A 21404-nucleotide genomic window follows, 5' to 3' on the forward strand; every position below is an offset into this window, starting at 1 on the left:
GTGAGTTGTGTGTGTGTGTGTGTGTGTGTGTGTGTGCATGTATATGTGTGTGTGTGTGCGTAAGTGTGTGTTTGTGAGTGTATGTGTGTGTGTGTGTGCGCATGTATATGTGTGTGTGGGTTTGCATGTATGTGTGATGTGTGTGTGTGTGTGTGTGTATGTATATGTGTGTGTGGGCTTGTGTGTGTGTGTGTGTGTGCATGCGTGTGTGTGTGTGTGTGTGTATATGTGTGTGGGTGCGTGTGCGTGTATTTGTGTGTGTGTGTGTGTGTGTGTGCGTGCGTGTGTCTGAAAGACAACATTCCTGACGACCCATCAACATGGAGAGACATTTCTCTACTACCGACCATATATAAAGTGTTCATGAAATGCCTCCTCTCGCGTATTCTACCGTGGCTGGTGGAAGCCAATATTCTGTCCACAAAGCAGAAAGCCTATATAGACAGGCAAGGTGTGAATGAGCATGTTTTTTGCCTTAAAACCGGCAGAGATGATTTTAAACACGAGTCTGCCCGATTTTATGCAATTTTTCTGGATTTCCGCGACGCGTTTGGAACATTGACTCAAAATGTCATGATAGATTCACTCAAGGAAATCCATTTGCCTCAGGGATACATTGACATAGTTAAGGACATATATAAAGACTCTTTCATCCAAGTGATCTGCGGTAAACAGCTCACGGGTCCAATTCCTCTCCAAATGGGTATTGAAACAGGCTGCCCATGGAGCGCAGTGAACTTTGTGCTGGCAATGAATCGATGGTTACAGTGGGTGAACCAGTGCGCACCCCCCAATGTTTTTTCCCCGAACCCCGTGCAAGGTTATGCAGACGATGTACTGATATGTTCCCGTCAAGAGGAAACTATTAAGAACATGTTCTCCAGAACCGACTCCTTTTTGGAGTGGTCAGGATTAGAAGTCAAACAATCCAAATGTGCTGTTTTTTATGAGAGGCGGAGTGGGGGGAACCGCTGGTATCGTGCAAAGTCAGACCGAGATCCCATGTTTAAAATAAATGACGAACCGATCAGAGTTTATGCACGCCATGAAACGTACAACTATCTTGGCCATAAATTTACCATCGCCGGTGAATGGAAGGGGCAAGTGGATAGCATAATTGAAGAGTACACATCTAGGCCCAACCTGATCGACTCATCTCCCTTGCCATTGGTTATGAAGTTGGAAGCTATTGGACAAGTGGCTCTGTCTACGGTACAACATCTTTTCCCCAACGTTCATATACCAAAGAAAGTCCTCCATGACCTGAACAACAGGACTGTGCAGCGGGTAAGAGAGTGGTTTGGTCTGAGCACTCACACAACCCGTGACATCATTTTCCACAGCCAACGGGAGGGAGGATTCGGGGTACCGAACTTTGAATGGGCATATATGTCTACAAGACTCGCTCATTTACTAAATATGCTCAACAGCGATGACAGAACAGTTAGGGAGCTCGCCAGAGCCTCTTTCCTCCTTGATCTAGAAAAACGCAAGGTCCCACGAGCGAATGAGCCGTCATCCAGCTTCCTAGGATTTAAGAGAAAGCCTAGTGGAAAACTGGATACCAACGCAGCAGGTTTTGGCGTTAATTCAAACTGGCCAGACCTGAACGATCTATGCAACTGGACTGGTGTTTCTGCTGAATGGACAGGAGCCGACTCTGAGACCGTGAACGTTTCTAGGACTGTGATTACCGACCCGACAATCTCCGTGAGCGCTACAGTGAGACGCGATGGAATTACAAGCGCGCTCCCCATCAATGGCGCGCGAGCTCATTTGCTAGCGCTTAATCAGCAGCGGCAGCAGCACTGGATGGGACTCCGGCTACAAGGGAAGCTTGCTTGCCTCCCGTCAGCGGATCATACTGTGTCGCATACAGTTTTTAAAAATGCAGCGACTGATGAGGAAATCCTCATCTTCACTGTAAAAGCACGCCTCCAAGTGTTACCAACCAAACTCAATTTATCCATTTGGTATCCTAATAGCCACGACCCTTACTGGTTACATCATGGACATCAACAGGTTGTCGAATCAATGTCACATACTAAATGGTTGTTTCTGCTATAAAGGGCTGTTCATAGCCAGACACGATCGAATAGTTAATATTATATCTAAAGATGTATCATCCATTCTCCATCCAAATGCTGTGTTACATATAAACTCCACTGTAAAACCACAAATGTTTCGATGTAATAATAACCTCTATCAATTTTCAAATGTAAGTGCAAACAAACCTGATCTTACTGTGATTGATGAGAACCACAGAGAGGTGTTCCTACTGGAAGTAGGCTGTGCCTTCGATGCAAGCCTAGAAGAAGCATTTCTTACTAAACAGTTAAAATACCAGCCATTATTACAAGCCATAACAGCACTAGGGTATAAGTGTCAACTTCTAGTTTTTACATTTGGGAGCCTTGGCCATGTCCACAGGCTTGTGGTCAGAGGTCTTAGGATAATGGGGCTGGCAAAATGGAGAGCAAAGCGACTAGCAAAATATTGCTCAGTTTCCTCCGTTATAGGCAGTCGCAGTATATGGAGGAGAAGATGTTTGAGATGCAAATGTCTAACCTGCACTTTGTTTGCTTTATCCCTACTGGTGTGCTTTGTGCCACTCAAGTGAAGGACATCAGACAGCAACTGAAATATATTTGGGCCCTTATTGATGTATTTTATTAATTTTATAAATGTGGACCTAAATAAATCAAAATATGTGTGTGCGTGCGTGCGTGCGTGCATGTGTGTGCATGTGTGTGTGTGTGTGCATGTTTGTGTGTATGTGTCTGTGTGCATGTTGTGTGTGTATGTGTGTGTGCGTATATGTGTCTGTGTGCATGTTGTGTGCGTATATGTGTGTGTATGTGTCTGTGTGCGTGCGTGTGTGTGTGTGTGTGTGTGTGTGTGTATGCTGCATGTGTGTGTGTATGTCTATGGCTGGGGCCTGGCGGGCTGTGTGTTAATGTACTGTGAGGCTGTGTGCATCAGTGTGCTGTGTGTGTGCTTTGTATTCAACAACAATCAGCATCTTCAGTGCGTCGACCAGTGAATTTCTTTGAAATTGCACCTCCATCCTCAAGATAAATGGAATTTAATGAAACCATTATGTACCGTGGCAGGAGCTGGAAATGGCCAAAAGTATCAGAGTATTTTGTGAGAGCTATCAAATCTCTGGGATTGTTGGAATACTGTAATCACAAAGCAGATGTATTCAAGCAAGTGACTGAACTCTAGAGGTTTCAAGGCAGAAGTTGACAGGTTCTCAAGAGTTCACTGAACAGAAAGTAAATTACAATGGAAAAAAAAATGAAGAGAATCATCAATGCTGTGCTTCACCTTGTGTGCAAATTGCAGTGGGTTCATCTTGTTTTTGGAATCCTTGAGTATAAATGACAGCACTGTTCTCTACAAAAAATCTATTGCAAGTGAGGTCAGAGTGATAATGCTGGCTTTTTAACATGATTGGACAGTAATATCCTTTATAAGTATGTGATTGCAGTGTAACATCAATCAATGAAAAAGCACTGATAGACTATATATAATCCCATCGATAGATAAACTGTTCTTGATTGTTAAAACATGATATGGATCATTTATGAAACAGCAGTTTACAGCCATATCTCCTGCAATGCAGAACAATTGACTATAAGGCACAGTTATAATATAATATATATGTTATAAGCATCACACCTCATATGGTCACATCTCACAAGCATGGAGTCTCTGTGGTCTGTGGTCACACACAAATGTTACATCACTAATTAGGCCTCTCAGCACACAACATAACAGCACAGTATAACACCTGGGACGGGGGCGGTATATCCCCATGGTGGGTGCCGAAGCTTTTCGGGTCCTCTCAGGAGAAAACTCGGGACGGCCCTGAGCTGCATCCCATCCTCCCCATAGCTCTCCATCGCTCTTCTCCCTCATCGCCATGGTAACACTGAATGTGGAGTCTGGGACAATGCCACAGGCCTAAGCAGAAGTGGCCAGGAGTGCATACAGAAATACAGAAACACACACTTCCCTTCACTACCTTAAGCCTCCAAGCAGCTGTACACTGCAGAACACAGTCTGAAGTGCATTAATCACTGCAGATTTCCCACTGAATCTACAAGAACTGAGGTGGAGCAGTGAAAGAACGGGCAGTGATTCACTATCTGTTTTCATATAGACATGAAAACTGTTTTTCTGATCGATCAAACATTGTCTGGATTATTTGCAAAACATTTTAGTTTACGGCCATATCTGCTGTAAGTATTATTACATAAGAGCACTTATGTAGTTGTGGAAATGACTGAGTTTTGATCACCAGAGTTGAACTGTAATCCAATGTTTGGGCTGTGACAAAGGCCGATAACAGAATAAGCAGAGCAAGTACATGAAGCAGTAATGTTCTGAGAGTTCTGAGAGCTAGCCTTGTAATAACTTGTCACTAGATGGATTACAGGAGCTTTCTCTGTTTAGAGCATCACAGGCATCAGCATGAAGATTAGCTTTTAGTGTATTACTGTTGCTTTACGAGTGTCATCAAATTGTCATTGTTGCAGACATCATAAATGGTTGCATGGTTTCAGCAAGAACAGGGACACTGATGTTTCTTATTCTTAAGGGACCTTCTATGTTGTGTAAAATTCAGTGTTGGCTTTTTAAAATCTGTAGGCAGAAATAATAGTTCTTTCTTAATCTGGAGTACATGGTCACAGTGACCACAATATTTGTCATTGAAATTAGATTTCTGTGATCAGATTCAGAATACAAGAAATCATTGACAAATAAAGTGGTCCATAAATGCATACCCCCCAATTGTCCGTATGGGGGTATGCATGTTTTACACTGTGCGCTGTGTAAATGTATGTCTTTTACACGGCATAGTCCTTATACGACAAAGATTTAAGGGTCACTGAATCATAAATGGCTTCTCCTTGTATTCTTTCTCATTGAATCTGAGAGAGATCTGATTTCACACGTGTAACTCTATCCACTGTAACATCAAATAATAGCCACAGATACACTATGTATAATCATACAGTTACAGGCCAGTATGTATTCTTTTGGTTACAGGTCACTGATACCATGTCTGCCGATGATATTTTTTGCTTGGTCATTATATTTCATTATAACTGGCTGAATTTTAAAGGCCTTTGTTGACAAATCATTGTTCATAATTATGTTGATGTATTCATCAAGTTGGGAACTCAGTTGACTATCCATTGAGTAAACATGTTATTACAAATAAACTGCAGCTGTTTGCACTTTTAATTCTAATGGCGCTAGTGATCTTAGCCAATGCACAGTGAGGTAGATGGTTCAGGGAGCAAAGCATGGTTCATGGAGCAAAGAAATATCCAGTGGGCACAGTTGGAGAATTACAGAACTTGGTTGCATCGGGGGGTCACCACGTTTCTATTAATTGCTACATTAGATGCTCCAAAATTAAATGCTACCTCCATGCCAAAAGGCTATTTGGAATGGCTTCAGGAAAAATGGTTTCACTGGGAGTAATCGACAGTTTCAAGAATCTAAATTGTCTCCTTTGTCTCATCTACTGTGGTCCTGAGAGATGACATTAGAGCTCTTTGGCCAAGCATAGCTGTTATTTCATTTGTGGCCTTCATGTTAGCTTGAACTAGTCTGCCCATTCTCCTCTGATCTCTCATTAACAATGTTTTTTTGTTTATCACACCATTCTCTGTGAACTCTATAGGCTGTACTGCATGAAAATCCCAGGAGGGCAGCTTTTTCTGTGATGCTGGAACCACCACATCTGGCACCATCCATCTGCCACAGTCAAAGTCGCTTAGATCACACATCTTGCCCATTCTAATAGGTAAGGAGCTGGCCTTGTAACCTATAGTTCACAGGTTCGAGTCCCAGGTAGGACACTGCCGTAGTACCCTTGAGCAAGGTACCTAACCTGCATTACTTCAGTATCCAGCCGTATGGATGTAATGTAAAAAAAAGAAGTTGTGTAAGTCGCTCTGGATAGGAGTGTTTGCTAAATGCCTGTAATGTAATGTCTATATAGAGTTACAGCCACATAATGTGTGGTTAGGAGTAGCCTATTTGCATTAATGAGGGGGTATTCTGAATAAATGTGCTGGTATATAACACAAAGGATATAGGTTTGGTGTTAGTTAAGAGTCTTTATTGTCCCCATGGGGCAATTTGTACTGCAGCATAGTATATAATAAATAGCAATAACTATATTTCTGACAACAGATAAACATTAAAATCATTGAAAAACGTATCACTATTACTTATTAAGAAAGCCAGTGACACTTGGGATAAAAGAGTGTTTAATCCTGTTTGTTTTTAACATAGGGATCCTATTTTAAAATAGGGAGCCTACACCAATCAGCCACAACATTAAAACCACCTGCCTAATATTGTGTAGGTCCCCCTCGTGCCACCAAAACAGCTCTGACCCGTCGAGAGTTTTAAAATCATGTGGAAATAATTCACCCTCTAACAATATCTTGGCTTTTTATAGCCCTATAGCAACTAATAATGTAATAAACTACCAATAGTGTAATAACTCCTAATAATGTAATCAATTTCAAATTTTTTATGTAATAAAAACCAATAATGTAATAAGTAGTAGTAGTAGTAGTAGTAGTAGTAGTAGTGTACTTTATTGATCCCCGGGGGGAATTTGCACTGTTGCAGCATAAAAGACAATAAAGATACAAATTTACAGTAGATACAAAATATCAGAGACAAATATACAGTAGATACAAATATATACAGAAATACAAATATACCTGAGGACACCTTCAGAGGTGGAGTCCTTGCCTCGACGGGTCAGAGCTGTTTTGATGGCACGAGGGGGACCTACACAATATTAGGTAGGTGGTTTTAATGTTGTGGCTGATCGGTGTATATCTGCGCTCTGAGGGAAGTAATGCAAATTGATTGAACAGGGGATGCTGGGAATCCCTCAGAATGGACTGGGCCTTCCTTATAGATCCTACCTGATACAGCTGGGAGGGTCAGCTGTATCAGATGATCCTGCCAGCTAATTTTACAATGTTGGCCGGTCGACTCTTGCACTTAAGATTTAGGTTACCAAACCAGCAGATCATATTGAAGGTTAAAAGAGATTCAATAAAAGACTTAATCATTAGCTTCGTGTCCACCTTGAAACTTCAGAGTAATAACTATTAAATGGGGAGAGGAGGTGCTCATGCAACATTGGTCATTGAAATAAAAGGTTATTGTTGTATGTATTCATATAATAATTTTCTCTCATCCTTCTGAGACAAAGACATTTATGTCTGTCCTCTGTGGAGGACGTGACATTTCTAGTTGTATCTTCAAGCCTTCATGATAGCTTAATTGTCTCTGTGTCTATAATACATAATGGTCTTTAAATGTCATAAATTTGGACGTGAGATTACATGTTCTTGGACCTGGTGGTCGTTTTGGAGTAAAACATTTACTGTGTATTTTTTTAAATTGTTGTCATAATAAGTAAAACTGCAATTTTATATCATTATTCATAACAGATTGTTTTTATTGTTTTTTATTTTATTTAGTTTGTATTTTTATACATTTTTATTACAATATAAATTATAACACAAAAAATATAGAAAAAAATGTCATTTTGAACCTTTTTTCCCCTGGGTCTCAGGAGGATAAAGCTTAGTTGCTGATATCATTTTAAAATGCTCCCAAGCTGCAGACCGCTCTCTGTTCCTGGCTGGTTCCATCTCTGCACAATGTCTCGGATTCTTAAAGCAGTCACTGTGACTCACTAGCTCACGACTGACACAAACAGCTTGCTTTCCCCATGAAACCTGCGCCAAAGCTTTGCTTCCTTTGAGTCAGTTACCAAAGCGGTCACATGGTTGTGAGTACCGAATGAAGCTTCGGACGTCATTGATCACGTGTTTATGGCAGAAACGAATCAAGCCTCGGCACACTGTTTCTAGTGCACTCTGGTGTTTTTCTGGACACACGCTCCTGAGCTTCATATCAAGGGTAACACCACTCCTTTTGAGATGTCTGTATAGTACATGTTCAGGGCCCATTTAAATTCTGCATTACATCCAGTCAAAACTACGCTATATTGTGCGTGTGTGTGTCTCTGTGTGTGCAAGCGAGTGTTCAGTGTGTGCTCATGTTGTGTTTGCAGGCTAATTTGGGTTGGAAGCCACTTGTGGTCCAGTCTTGTCTGATGTGTTCCTGTCTCCGTAGATAGGGGGTGCTGTTTCTATCTCTCAGAGGAGCCAAAGACCAAAGGAGGAACCCTCAGCAGTGAGAGGAAGAGGTACAAATGCATGAATCAGATATTTAATGTGATATAAGTTAGAGCTGCAGTAAGAGGATAAGTTTAACTGGAAGCTCTGTCTCCATGTGCTGTGAGTTAGAGCTGCAGTAAGAGGATGAGTTAGCGCAGATTGTCCCATGCAGTACCAGAAAAACCGAAAGAAGGCAACAAAAACTAGGCATTACCATCGTATAGTTAAACGTGATCATTCAACTTGTGATAACGTTGTAACACTGAGCTACTGTATACTAGCATTACACTAGCAGTCTCAAACTCCGGACATTACACCCAAATAGGAGCAGAGGCATTTTGGATTACAGAAACTCTTACATAGACAAAAGAGCCATAGAGACACAAGTATTGGATATACCAAAAGTGAATCCAATGTAAGTACGTTACATATGGACATTAAAACCTTTTTCTGAATGATTGTTTTGGTGATCTGAGGTGCTGTTCTGACAGCTTAAATGGAATACATTTTTTCATGCAAAAATAAGAAAGGCAAAGTAATTATGGAAAGCATAAAAAACATGTTTTATGATGTGGGTTAGTGTGCAATGAGTGATTGGGGGATGGGGAGGCTCCTTTCATTTTACTGACATTCATCGCCATTAGCACTGATAAGGGAACGAGTGGTGTTGTTGGCCAAAAAGGAGGCTGTTGCAGCCGTTGAGCTTGAATTTGTGACGTATTTGTAGCCCCTTTTTAAATAAATTGCAAATATTTACTTTATCCCCATTCTGTGGGCGCTGCTGCCCATACCACTAGGGGGCAGGGGGGAAATATACCTTTCAATGTCACTGTCACCTTTTAGGTGTAGGTGGGTGTATTATATCACATTAAGGTGTATGTGGGGTTTATTAAGTCATCACCAGATGTGCAGTGACATAGAGCTGTGGTAAAAAGATTAATTTAACTGGAAGCTCTGTCTCTATGTTTTGTTCACAGGGTCCAGGTAGAAAGAACAGGGTCACCTGTACCCAGTTGTGTGTCTCTGAAGAGTGATCATTCAATGGAACCTCAATTCAATTTCAGAGGAAAGTTCACAGGTGACCAAAGGTAATTAAATAGGCTTAAATTGACACTACTATTTAACCCCTTATCCCCAAGCATTTAAAAAGGAAATTTCCACCTGGTTTGCAGTGCTCTTAAAGGTCCAGGAAACTAGATTGGTGTTATATTCCCCAGAAGTGACGACAGATTTTCTTCTTAATGCTTCTTTCACGTTTTTAACCAAATTAGAACCATTGAATTGGAGTGCCTGTGGGCTCCAGAATTAAAACCCATTTCTTGTAGGTCTCTTTATTTTTGGAAAAAGAAAAGAATGTATTGCATTTTCCACATCCAGAGAAGGGGCAATGCTTAGGCATTTTCAGGTTAGCTTGCCTAGCGTGCACAACAGTGGCAAGAGAATTATTTACAGATTACATGTAGAAAGAATTTCACTGGACTTAAGGGTTTTGTTACATAAATGACACCCAATGAACCCTGCCCATTGAAAACCTGGTGTTTAGCCAAGGGGGAGAGCAAGCAAATTTCGGCACAGGCTTTTATTTGTTTTTTCTTTTTTTGTTTTTTGCAATAATCGTTTGAATGTATTTCTGGGACATTTGTGAGTGTAAAACAGTAATAAAATGACACATCAGCAAAGAATTCACAGATTGTTGTGCCGATAACTAAAAGCAGTGAAATGTTGCAATGGATTTTCCAAGACATCCCAAAACCTCTCCAAATTGCACATTTTTGATAATGTTTTGAACAGGTTATCTACACTACAAAAGAAGTTTTCTGCTCTCAAAATCGCATATTTTGAATAAATAACTGAGGTGAATCAGTTCTAACATGTTTTTGGGAGTTAATTTCTTACAGCATTTAACATTATGCTGAATGTGGAAATACAAATGTTACAGTAGCTGGCAGGAATTAGCAGAAATTATAACAGAAAACTAATATTAGTTTGAGGTGAACTTGCTTTGCTGCTGCTGCCGTTACTCACTTTGCTAGAGATTTCATCCATTAGAAGCTTTGCAAAAGAAAGAGACGGTCTGTATCTGTCGCTGCTGCAGCGGCTGATTGCAATGTCAGTTGCAAATGTGTTGTTTACATTCCGAACATTCCACTAGTGTTAATTAATGGGAAATTTTCTTGTAAACATAAATAAAATATAAATAAAAATGGTAAATGTCTCAAAAATATTTGCACTACTGACAAGAAAAGCACAAGCAACTAGGTGAAGCTACGAGATAAAAAAGGTAGGTCTTGCTGATAAACTGTAGGAGGAGTAGCATGCAGGATGTTGACTTGACTTGCTGTTCAGATAACCAAATGCCTGCTGAACAAAATAGTATATTTTGTTCAGGGCGCCTGAGCTGGCTAACAGTCTTAGCTTGAATATGAGCAAGGGCATGTGTGATTACAGAAACTCTTACATTGACAAAAGAGCCATAAAGATGCAAGTATTGGATATAGCAAAAGTGACTGCATTGTAAGTACATTACATATGGAATTTAAAACTTTCTTATGAATGATTGTTTTGGTGATCTGAGGTGCTGTTCTGACAGCTTAAATGGAATACATTTTTTCATGCAAAAATAATAAAGGCAAAGTAATTATGGAAAGTATAAAAAACATGTTTTATGATGTGGGTTAGTGTGCAATGAGTGATTGGGGGATGGGGAGGCTCCTTTCATTTTACTGACATTCATTGCCATTAGCGCTGATAAGGGAACGAGTGGTGTTGTTGGCCAAAAAGGAGGCTGTTGCAGCCGTTGAGCTTGAATTTGTGACGTGTTTGTAGCCCCTTTTTTAATAAATTGCAAATCTTTACTTCATCCCCATTCTGTGGGCGCTGCTGCCCATACCACTAGGGGGCAGGGGGGAAATATACCTCTCAGTGTCAATGTCACCTTTCAGGTGTAGTTGGGTGTATTATGTCACATTCAGGTGTAGGTGGGGTTTATTATGTCATCGCCAGATGTGCAGTGACATAGAGCTGTGGTAAGAAGATGAATTTAACTGGAAGCTCTATCTCTATGTTTTGTTCACAGGGTCCAGGTAGAAAGAGCAGGGTCACCTGTACCCAGCTGTGTGTCTCTGAAGAGTGATCGTTCAATGGATCCTCTATTCAATTTCAGAGGAAAGTTCACAGGTGACCAAAGGTAATTAAATCGGCTTAAATTGACACTACTATTTAACCGCTTAACCCCAAGCATTTAAAAAGGCAATTTCCACCTGGTTTGCACTGCTCTTAAAGGTCCAGGAAACTAGATTGTTTTTATATTCCCCAGAAGTGACGACAGATTTTCTTCTTAATGCTTCTTTCACGTTTTTCACCGAATTAGAACCATTGAATTGTACTAGACACGGTTAGATTATTGTGACCTGTTTAGCAGACATGGGCAGGTTGGGTGTGTATCCTGCGCTCATTAACATTCATACTTGTAAGACAGGTCATATGTAAACCATTTCTCATCGCTAGCTTGGTTAGAGCAGATTGTCCCATGCAGTGCCTAACAAAATGAAAGAAAGCAACATAAACTATGCGTTCCCATTGTATGATTAAACCTGAAGATTATTCAACCTGTAATAGCATTGTAACACTGAGCTACTGTACACTAACATTACACTCTATAGCAGCCTCACATTCTAGACATTACACCCAAATAAAGAAAGGCTTTGATTCCAAAGTGGAAAGAGCATTATTTACACATTACATGTAGAAAGAATTTCACTGGACTTAAGGGTTTTGTTACATAACTAACACCCAATAAAGTGTTAATTAATGGGAAATGTTCTTGGTAAACATTAATAAAATATGAATAAAAAATGTAAAGAAAAATGGTAAATATCTCAAAAATATTTGCACTATAATAAGTAATGTAACATATGGAATTTTTTTTTTGCAATCAAATTTTTTATTGATTTTGATATAATCATTAGCATCAGCAATACATCATCAAAATGGTTTATGGTCCAAGTAGAGTAGAAAAAAACTTTTATCCAGAAAAACCGCAGTTCACTTGTAGGCTATTTGTTTTCAGGCCAGTCTTGCCTGGTCCAATATAGCGGCGATGTTGACATACGATCTAAAGGCCAATGCGGCGGATATGTCTATGGTTTCACACTACCATTGTGCTGCTTGAATCATGTATCGCTATGTGTTTGTGCGTTTAACGTTAATACGGTGTGCTCATATAAGTCATGTTTAGAACTAGGTGTATTGGAATTAGTAGGTGTATTGGAATTTTGTGTTATCTTTATGCTGGAGTTTAGATCATGTTTGAAATGTTGGTAACGTTACAAACTTTAGATATTAATCAGAGGAGTTCTTTCCGTGTGGTGTAGCATGCTTCCTGGTTGCGTCATCAGGCTGGGGCCAGAGGACGCGGCGCAACTTCCTATAGGCTTTTGTAGTTTGTTGTAGTTTTTAGTTGCCGCCAGTTTGATTGGGACGATCTATTATTCTCAGGGTTGTGTAGTTCATTGTAAATACTGTGGTTTATGGTGTACCTGAAGTATTTCAATGGAGTGTATTGATTATCTAAATGTGTTAATTATCGATGGTATTTGTTATGGGTAATTTTAAGCTGTTGTAGAACTGTATTTAATTCTTGGTAATTGGTAGGGTCCAAGGGTGGAGAAGCTATTTAAGTGCAGCTACCACCATCATTTGTGGTTGGTTGGTTGTTGGGTGCAGACTGGTCCGAGTCAGTGAGAAGTATTATTATTATTATTATTATTGAACCTTAAAAACATAGATACATGTTACTTTCTTTTTGTTTTGCAAGTCTTTTTGTTTGTTTATTTTTATTATTGTTTCACTTTTGTTCACTGTAAATACTGGCATCCTTTTCTCCACCTGTCTAGAAGACAACAAATCTTCCTTTTGCGTCTTCATTTTTGGTCGACATCATTGGTCTTACACCGCCATAAGGTCTGTCCTCCAACACTCCGGGCGCAACGTTTGCCTGCTTCTCCCTTTAGAGCCGGATGCAATGTGAGCGCGTTTTAGATGCTGTCATCCTTTTCAAGACACGTGACCGATGAAATGCATCGTGATTCATTGAAATGCATGTTGGGCTGGCGAAATGCATTATTCATTATTCGCCTTAGGTCTAAATGGGTTAAATGCCCTCTGGGGCCTTGACTGGGTACGCATGTCCATCCTATCTGCAATCTCTTTGTTCCCTAATGACATCTGTTTTGTACATAAACAACCTATTCCCTTAATGTTGCCTGATACCATATGGCGTCGCTAATTGCAGAGAAGAGAAACACTCTGAACCCATCAGTCCCCCATTTTGAATTGGTGATGAGAATCTCTTTCCCTCACCCACCCACCTACACAGGAAAAGGAGGAAAGGATCTATCTGGTCCTAAAAGCCTTACCTAATTTGGTTAACAAGAGTTAATCTCTTACTTCTCTAATTCCTTTCTGGAGGGTGTAATATACCACAATAAGCACAACAGAAATTATTATTTTCAAACCCCATGCATTGGGAAAATATTACCCACACATACCCCCCCGGGATCCCACTCCCAGATAGTTCAGATCCGGTAGCATCATGATACTCCTCATCGGCCCTCAGAGTGGCCTTGACTGCCTTTCGAGTTGCAACGGAAGCGTTATATTTTTGCCCCAGATTCCTCTATCGTTTTTATTTTATTTTAGCCTCTATAGCAGACAGAGCTTTATTAAAAGAATTGTCAGGATCTGTTTCTCGATGGACATGCCTAGGCATGGTGGTGCTGGTGGTTACGTCAGGAGCTACTGGGATAGATCCTATAGAAACAGAAGTGCCAGAAGGGTTAATGCAGTAAGAAGTTTCAGGCGTCATGCAAACATATCAGACACTTAACATCTGAATTGATTTTCCTACATGATCATATACAGAATCAACAAAGGGGACTGTTGGACTGATACTCCTACTAGGGCTGGGAGGGGCTCTCCTTCGGGGACCAGACCAAACTTGGGGCCGGCATACAATTTCGGACAGGAGCCTGGCTTCCCTGGAGGAAAACATCTGATGGTCAGCTCTCCTTGTGAGTGGATAGCGAATATATGAATTGGTTCCACTGAGGGGCAGCCATCTTCCTACCGTCCCACTTCTGTCTTTACCCAGTTTTCCCCATATATCTCATTGTAACTTAATGCAGTCTCCCAGTCCATTCCAGTATCAACCCACACCCTTGAATTTTTCCACACTAATACAGCAGTAACATTTCTCATAACAACATTGCAACAGGGGTGATGCACCATTTTGTTGTGATTCTAATAACCACGTTTATGACAATAAGCAATACAACACAAATCCTCAAGACACCAGAAAGATCCCCATCCAGTGTGATTGAAGTCACGGTCCCACGTGCAACTGCACCCGTCGGCACTAGCGCATACTCTGATGTCTGGAATCAGTGTGTCTTCAACACGGAGACTCGCAACAACGAACAGGCTCCCTAGGATGCCATAAGGTAGGCGGGGATTATTGTGCCCCATGTTGAGCCTCACCCTTGTATTTTCTCAAACGTGACAAATGAACCCACACTGGAATCCTAGAGACTCGGGCCGCTGATGGTGTGGTCAACAGAACTGTGTATGGTCCGGTCCGGTTAGGTTCAAGTTACTTTTTCTGGAAAGCTTTTACCAGAACCTGGTCCCCCGGATTCACCCGGCACTCTTCACCTTTCTCTTCTGCAGCGTCTGGCTCTGCCCTGGGATCCTGTGGAACACACTGTGACAGGAGCCTGCAGTACTCTGCTAACTTATCTCCCATAACATGCAACTCCCCCCCTGTGAGGCATAAATCCCCTGGAGTCCTCATGGGGCGGCCTGTCAGAACCTCAATGGGAGAAAGTTCATTAGGGTTAATTAGTCCTGCTCTCATGGAGAGAAGCACAGCTAGTAGCTGTGTCACCCAATCCTTCCCTCCAGTAGAAAACAATTGTTTAGTTAGTTTATTCTTCAGTGTTCGGTTGGCCCTATATAATCAATTTGCAACTGTGCAAAAACCTGGTTAAATCTTGGTTGTTTCATTTTAGTCTTAAGGGTGGGCCCTGGATTACATTGTGCACATGTGATACATCTTCAAACATATTTGTGACTGTTTACCCCTAGCTTAGGGTGCCACCAGGTTTGCCCCATCTGGTTTCGCATGCGCCTTACCCAATTATGTCCCAAGGAACGATACACTTCTATCATGGACCCCATTAATGAATAAGGCAGGATTACTGGTCCCCTCCAAATATTGTTGTGAGGGAGTCCGGCGGCGGTTGGAGCAGCAAAAGAGTGGCAGGAGACAAAAACTTCTGTCCACCCAGGTTTATTTACAGGAGACGTGCTTCAAACCCAGAACCGGTGCAAAATATGTACAGGTGACAACACAACAAAATATATATACAACAAATACCATAAACAAAACAAAAAAGAGTAAACAAAACACAGTAGGCTATGCCTAGTAGGCCCAACTTGTTGAAATAAGCTGCGTGTCTAGATGACCATTCAGCACACACAAAAAATAGAAATTCCACCCCAGGAGGACTTTTCCTCTGGCTTATATAGCCCAAGCCCCTCCCCCGGCAATCCTATTACGAAAAAAATAAAGTTTCTTCCCTTTATCATTATGTCTTATTTTACATTTACATTTCAAGAACCAACAATAAATAATTACTATGCATAAACAAATGAATGTGAATAATGAATTGCCCATTACGGAAAACAAAAGCAAATGCATACATCCTCCCCCCTTGGGATTTCACACATGACGTGTCCCAAACACCCCCATGAAAAAGCCCTATGGTATGGCTCGCGCTTCCTTGGAAGGCTTCCAGAAAAACCGGCTGTATGTTTGGTTGGCGTTTGCTAACTTTTCATATAATGCAAAATAAACATTACATTACATTACATTTGTTTGGCAGACGCTTTTATCCAAAGCGACGTACAAAAGTGCATTTCTTGGTCATAGACAACTGCTAAACACAGGTTCAGTAAGGTATAATACTTATTTTGTACAGCTATTTCTAGCCAAGAACACAGTTTAGTTCACACAGTGAACACTATTCAGACCTAACCTCGGCAAAGCCAGCTAGGCAGAAGAATAAGCTACAGTATTAGGACAAATACAAATTACCAAAAAGTTCTGGGATGGGGCAACATGTAACAAGTGTCATGAAAAAGGGGGGGGGGGAGAGATTTAGAGTGAAATATACAGCGTGGTGGTGGTTAGTCTAGGTATAGTCTGAAGAGATGAGTCTTCAGGCCACGGCGGAAGATGGGTAGTGAGGGGGTGGTTCGGAGGGGGACGGGGAGTTCGTTCCACCACTGGGGAGCTAGGGTGGAGAAGCTCTGTGATCCCTTTGGGCGGGTGGGAGGGGTTACAAAGCACCCTGCTGCCGTAGAGCGGAGTGATCGAGCAGGCACATAGAATCGAGTCATGTCCTGCAAGTAGATGGGGGCTGTCCTGTTGGCAGCAGTGTAGGCAAGGGTCAGTGCTTTAAACCAGATCCTGGCAGCGACCGGTAGCCAGTGGAGTGATCGCACCAGAGGAGTGACCTGGGAGAATTTGGGAAGGTTGTAGATGAGTCGGGCAGCGGCATTCTGAATCACCTGTAGTGGCTGTATGGCACAAGCTGGCAGGCTTGCAAGGAGAGAGTTGCAGTAATCAAGGCGAGAGGTCACCGTAGCCTGGACGAGCAGCTGGGTGGAGTACGTCGTCAGGTATGGTCGAATCCTTCTGATGTTGTACAGAAGGAATCTGCAGGACCGTGATGTTGCCTTGATGTGCTCCTTGAGGTCCAGTTGGTCATCCAGGACCACCCCCAAGCTCTTGGCAGAGTGAGAGGCAGTCACTGTGGTGCCATCAACCGTGATTCTTGCACAGGAAGAAGAACAGCTCAGTTTTGTTGAGGTTGAGCTTCAGATGGTGGCTGGCCATCCAGGTGGAGATGTCAGCCAGGCAGGAAGATATCTCATCATTGACCTGTGTAGCCGAGGGGGGAAAAGAGAAGAAGAGTTGTGTGTCATCTGCATAACAATGATAGGAGAAGCCATGTGAATTAATAACTGAACCAAGAGATCTGGTGTATAAGGAGAACAGCAGAGGACCCAGTACAGATCCCTGCGGCACTCCCGTAACAAGGGGATGAGAGCCAAGGCCGCTGTTATCGCTCCCTCTGTGGCTGCTCTTTTAGCCCGTTCATCAGCGCACCTATTCCCTTCTGTGTGCGGGTCTGTACCTTTGGTTTGTGCCTTTACATTTATTACTGATACTCACTTTGGCGCCAGTACTAGTTTTACATAGTCTCTCCACTACTCCCCCATTTTGAATTGGGGATCCTGTGCTAGTCAGGTACCCCCTATTCGCCCACAGACCCACATAATCGTGTACTACCCCAAACGCATAGCGTGAATCAGAAGTGTTTATGTCATAGCCTATCATTGCGTCACATGCCTTTGCTATCGCATACAATTAAATAAAGGTTCAGTTTATAAACAACAAAAGGGCTAGCAGATTAAGTGCACTGTACTTTCACACTCAGCCAAGTTTTCCTTTCTTATGTGGCCACCCTTATTGTCAGTGAATATGGGGATGTTGTTTTTGTGCACAGGCCTCTTTATATGTTTTACTCCAAAAAGGTGGTTTATTTTACTCCTGTTATTATCAGATGTTGCCAGTTTATGCGGGCTTCGTGCCTTATCTATGACACAAGAGGACTAGGAAGAATGCAGCAAACTCCACGCTCTCAGAACCACATATACACACACATACACATACGCAGATCTGCATAACCATCACACACACACAATGGCTTTATGCCTGACGTCCGATCAGCTAATCTCAAATCAGCCTTCTCGAGAACAATGCTCATCAACGTGCCACAAGCCATTTCTCCTTCTTCATGATACCATCTATTTTCTGAAGTGCACCAGTCCTTTTTCCAGAAAAACACCCCCACAACATGATCCTGCCACCCCCATGCTTCACAGTTGGGATGGTGTTCTTCAGATTAAAAGCCTCACCCTTTTCCTCCATACTTAGCACTGATCATTATGGCCAAACAGTTCAAGTTTTGTTTCATTTGACCAGAGAAAACTCCTCCAAAAGGCTAAGGCTTCGTCCTGGTGATCACCTGCAAACTTAATTCTGGCTTTTTTATGCCAGTCTTGGAGTAGGGGCTTCTTCCTTGCACAACAGCCTGTCAGGCTATGGCGATGTAGGATTCTCTTAATGGTGGATGTAGATACTTTGGTACCTGATGCCTCCAACTCCTTCACCAGTTCCTTTGTTGTCGTCTTGTGGTTCAGTTTAATCTTTCGGACCAAAGTTTGTTCAGTCCTGGCAGTTCATTTGTGCCTCTTTCCTGAATGATGCAGTGTCTGTGTGGTCCCAAGATTTTTATATTTGCATACATTTGATTGTGCAGATGCTCGTGGTACCTTCAGTTGTTTGGAAATTTCTCAGATCGAGGAACCAGACTTGTGGAGGTCCACAATTTGTCTTCCGAGTTCTTGCCTGAGTGGCTTGGATTTTCCCATGGTATCAAGGGCAAAAAGGCAGTGGCTCTAAAGGTAGGCCCTTGAATACAGCCACATGTGCCAAATAACTCCCAATTAACTCATAATTATGACAATTGGCTAATCAGAAGCTTCTAAAAAGTCATGACATCAATTTCTGGAATCTTCCAGACCGTTTAAAGTAACAATGAACTTGGTGTATGTAAACTTTTGACCCTCTGGATTTTGGATATAGTGAATTAAAGCTGAAATAAATCTGTCTCTAATCCATTGTTTGGTTGGTGTTTGCTAACTTTTCATATAATGCAAAATAAAACAATGTTTAACATGAATGTTACATTTTACCTTCAATAATTTAACTTTTTCCCATCACAAATTTACGACAAACAACGGTACCGCTACCAATTTCATTTAACAGAAATTGGGGTCGTTTTAAAAAAAAAAAAGTATTTTAAATTCGTGGTAAAACGAACATTGTTTCTTTTCCGTTTTTGCCATATTTTCTCATTCTCATTCGTGTACAATTCACCTTCAGAACACACACAAACAATGGTAAGTACATTTTTCCCTCCTTCCTTCACGTTACTTTATATGGTTGTTACGTTGCACGCAATTAAAAAGAACACGAACAGGGCTTTAAATGCATTGCACCATGTGTGCATGCTTAAAACTGTAAATGCCCACAGGTCATGGTTTCACTCCATGACAATTGTCATCCCCAAGCCTCCTCCAATTTTCCATCCATAACCACTTCTCTGCTCATGGTGCTAGATGCTGAAGCTGCTCTTACTCAAAAATGTTTTATTTTGGTTTAATTTTTTTTGCTTGCTTTTCCTGTACTGCGGCCAAGGCCGGTGTTATTGCTCCCTCTGTGGCTGCTCTTTTAGCCCGTTCATCAGTGCACCTATTCCCTTCTGTGTGCGGGTCTGTTCTTTTGGTGTGTGCCTTTACTTTTATTACTGCTACTCACTTTGGTGCCAGTACTAGTTTTATGTAGTCTCTCCACTACTCCCCCATTTTGAATTGGGGATCCTGCGCTAGTCAGGTACCCCCTATTCGCCCACAGACCCACATAATCGTGTACTACCCCAAACGCATAGCGTGAATCAGTGTAAGTGTTTATGTCATAGCCTATCATTGCGTCACATGCCTTTGCTATCGCATACAATTAAATAAAGGTTCAGTTTATAAACAACAAAAGGGCTAGCAGATTAAGTGCACTGTACTTTCACACTCAGCCAAGTTTTCCTTTCTTATGTGGCCACCCTTATTGTCAGTGAATATGGGGATGTTGTTTTTGTGCACAGGCCTCTTTATATGTTTTACTCCAAAATGGTGGTTTATTTTACTCCTGTTATTATCAGATGTTGCCAGTTTATGCGGGCTTCGTGCCTTATCTATGACACAAGAGGACTAGGAAGAATGCAGCAAACTCCACGCTCTCAGAACCACATATACACACACATACACATACGCAGATCTGCACAACCATCACACACACACAATAGCCTTATGCCTGACGTCCGATCAGCTAATCTCAAATCAGCCTTCTCGAGAACAATGCTCATCAACGTGCCACAAGCCACTTGTGACACTTCAGTATTTCTAGATTTCTCCTTCCTCATGATACCATCTATTGTCTGAAGTGCACCAGTCCTTTTTCCAGAAAAACACCCCCACAACATGATGCTGCCACCCCCATGCTTCACAGTTGGGATGGTGTTCTTCAGATTAAAAGCCTCACCCTTTTCCTCCATACTTAGCACTGATCATTATGGCCAAACAGTTCAAGTTTTGTTTCATCTGACCAGAGAACACTCCTCCAAAAGGCTAAGTCTTCGTCCTGGTGATCACCTGCAAACTTAATTCTGGCTTTTTTATGCCAGTCTTGGAGTAGGGGCTTCTTCCTTGCACAACAGCCTGTCAGGCTATGGCGATGTAGGATTCTCTTAATGGTGGATGTAGATACTTTGGTACCTAATGCCTCCAACTCCTTCACCAGTTCCTTTGTTGTTGTCTTGTGGTTCAGTTTAATCTTTCGGACCAAAGTTTGTTCAGTCCTGGCAGTTAATTTGTGCCTCTTTCCTGAATGATGCAGTGTCTGTGTGGTCCCAAGATTTTTATATTTGCATACATTTGATTGTACAGATGCTCGTGGTACCTTCGGTTGTTTGGAAATTGCTCCGATCAAGGAACCAGACTTGTGGAGGTCCACAATTTGTCTTCTGAGTTCTTGCCTGAGTGGCTTGGATTTTCCCATGGTATCAAGGGCAAAAAGGCAGTGGCTCTAAAGGTAGGCCCTTGAATACAGCCACATGTGCCAAATAACTCCCAATTAACTCATAATTATGACAATTGGCTAATCAGAAGCTTCTAAAAAGTCATGACATAAATTTCTGGAATCTTCCAGACCGTTTAAAGTGACAATGAACTTGGTGTATGTAAACTTTTGACCCTCTGGATTTTGGATATAGTGAATTAAAGCTGAAATAAATCTGTCTCTAATCCATTGTTTTAAAATGCCTTCTGATGTGAACAAAGTAGATACCCTAATTGACTTGCCAAAATAAATGTATGGTAACATGACATGTGCAGAGTTGCGAAAAACTGAGTTTGAATATCATTAGC

At 41.6% G+C, this 21404-nt stretch overlaps 1 long non-coding RNA gene across 1 annotated transcript; it reads left to right on the plus strand.

Moving 5' to 3' along the window:
• The first annotated feature begins 5225 nt into the window (after positions 1–5225).
• On the plus strand, positions 5226–15866 carry LOC135247238 (uncharacterized). Its single transcript, XR_010328151.1, has 5 exons — positions 5226–5824; positions 8194–8266; positions 9215–9325; positions 11314–11424; positions 14964–15866. It is a non-coding gene; the product is annotated as an uncharacterized LOC135247238 (long non-coding RNA).
• Positions 15867–21404: the final 5538 nt, after the last annotated feature.

This window comes from Anguilla rostrata, unplaced genomic scaffold (assembly GCF_018555375.3).
Source record: "Anguilla rostrata isolate EN2019 unplaced genomic scaffold, ASM1855537v3 scaf1169, whole genome shotgun sequence".
In the NCBI taxonomy this organism is placed as follows: Eukaryota; Metazoa; Chordata; class Actinopteri; order Anguilliformes; family Anguillidae; genus Anguilla; species Anguilla rostrata.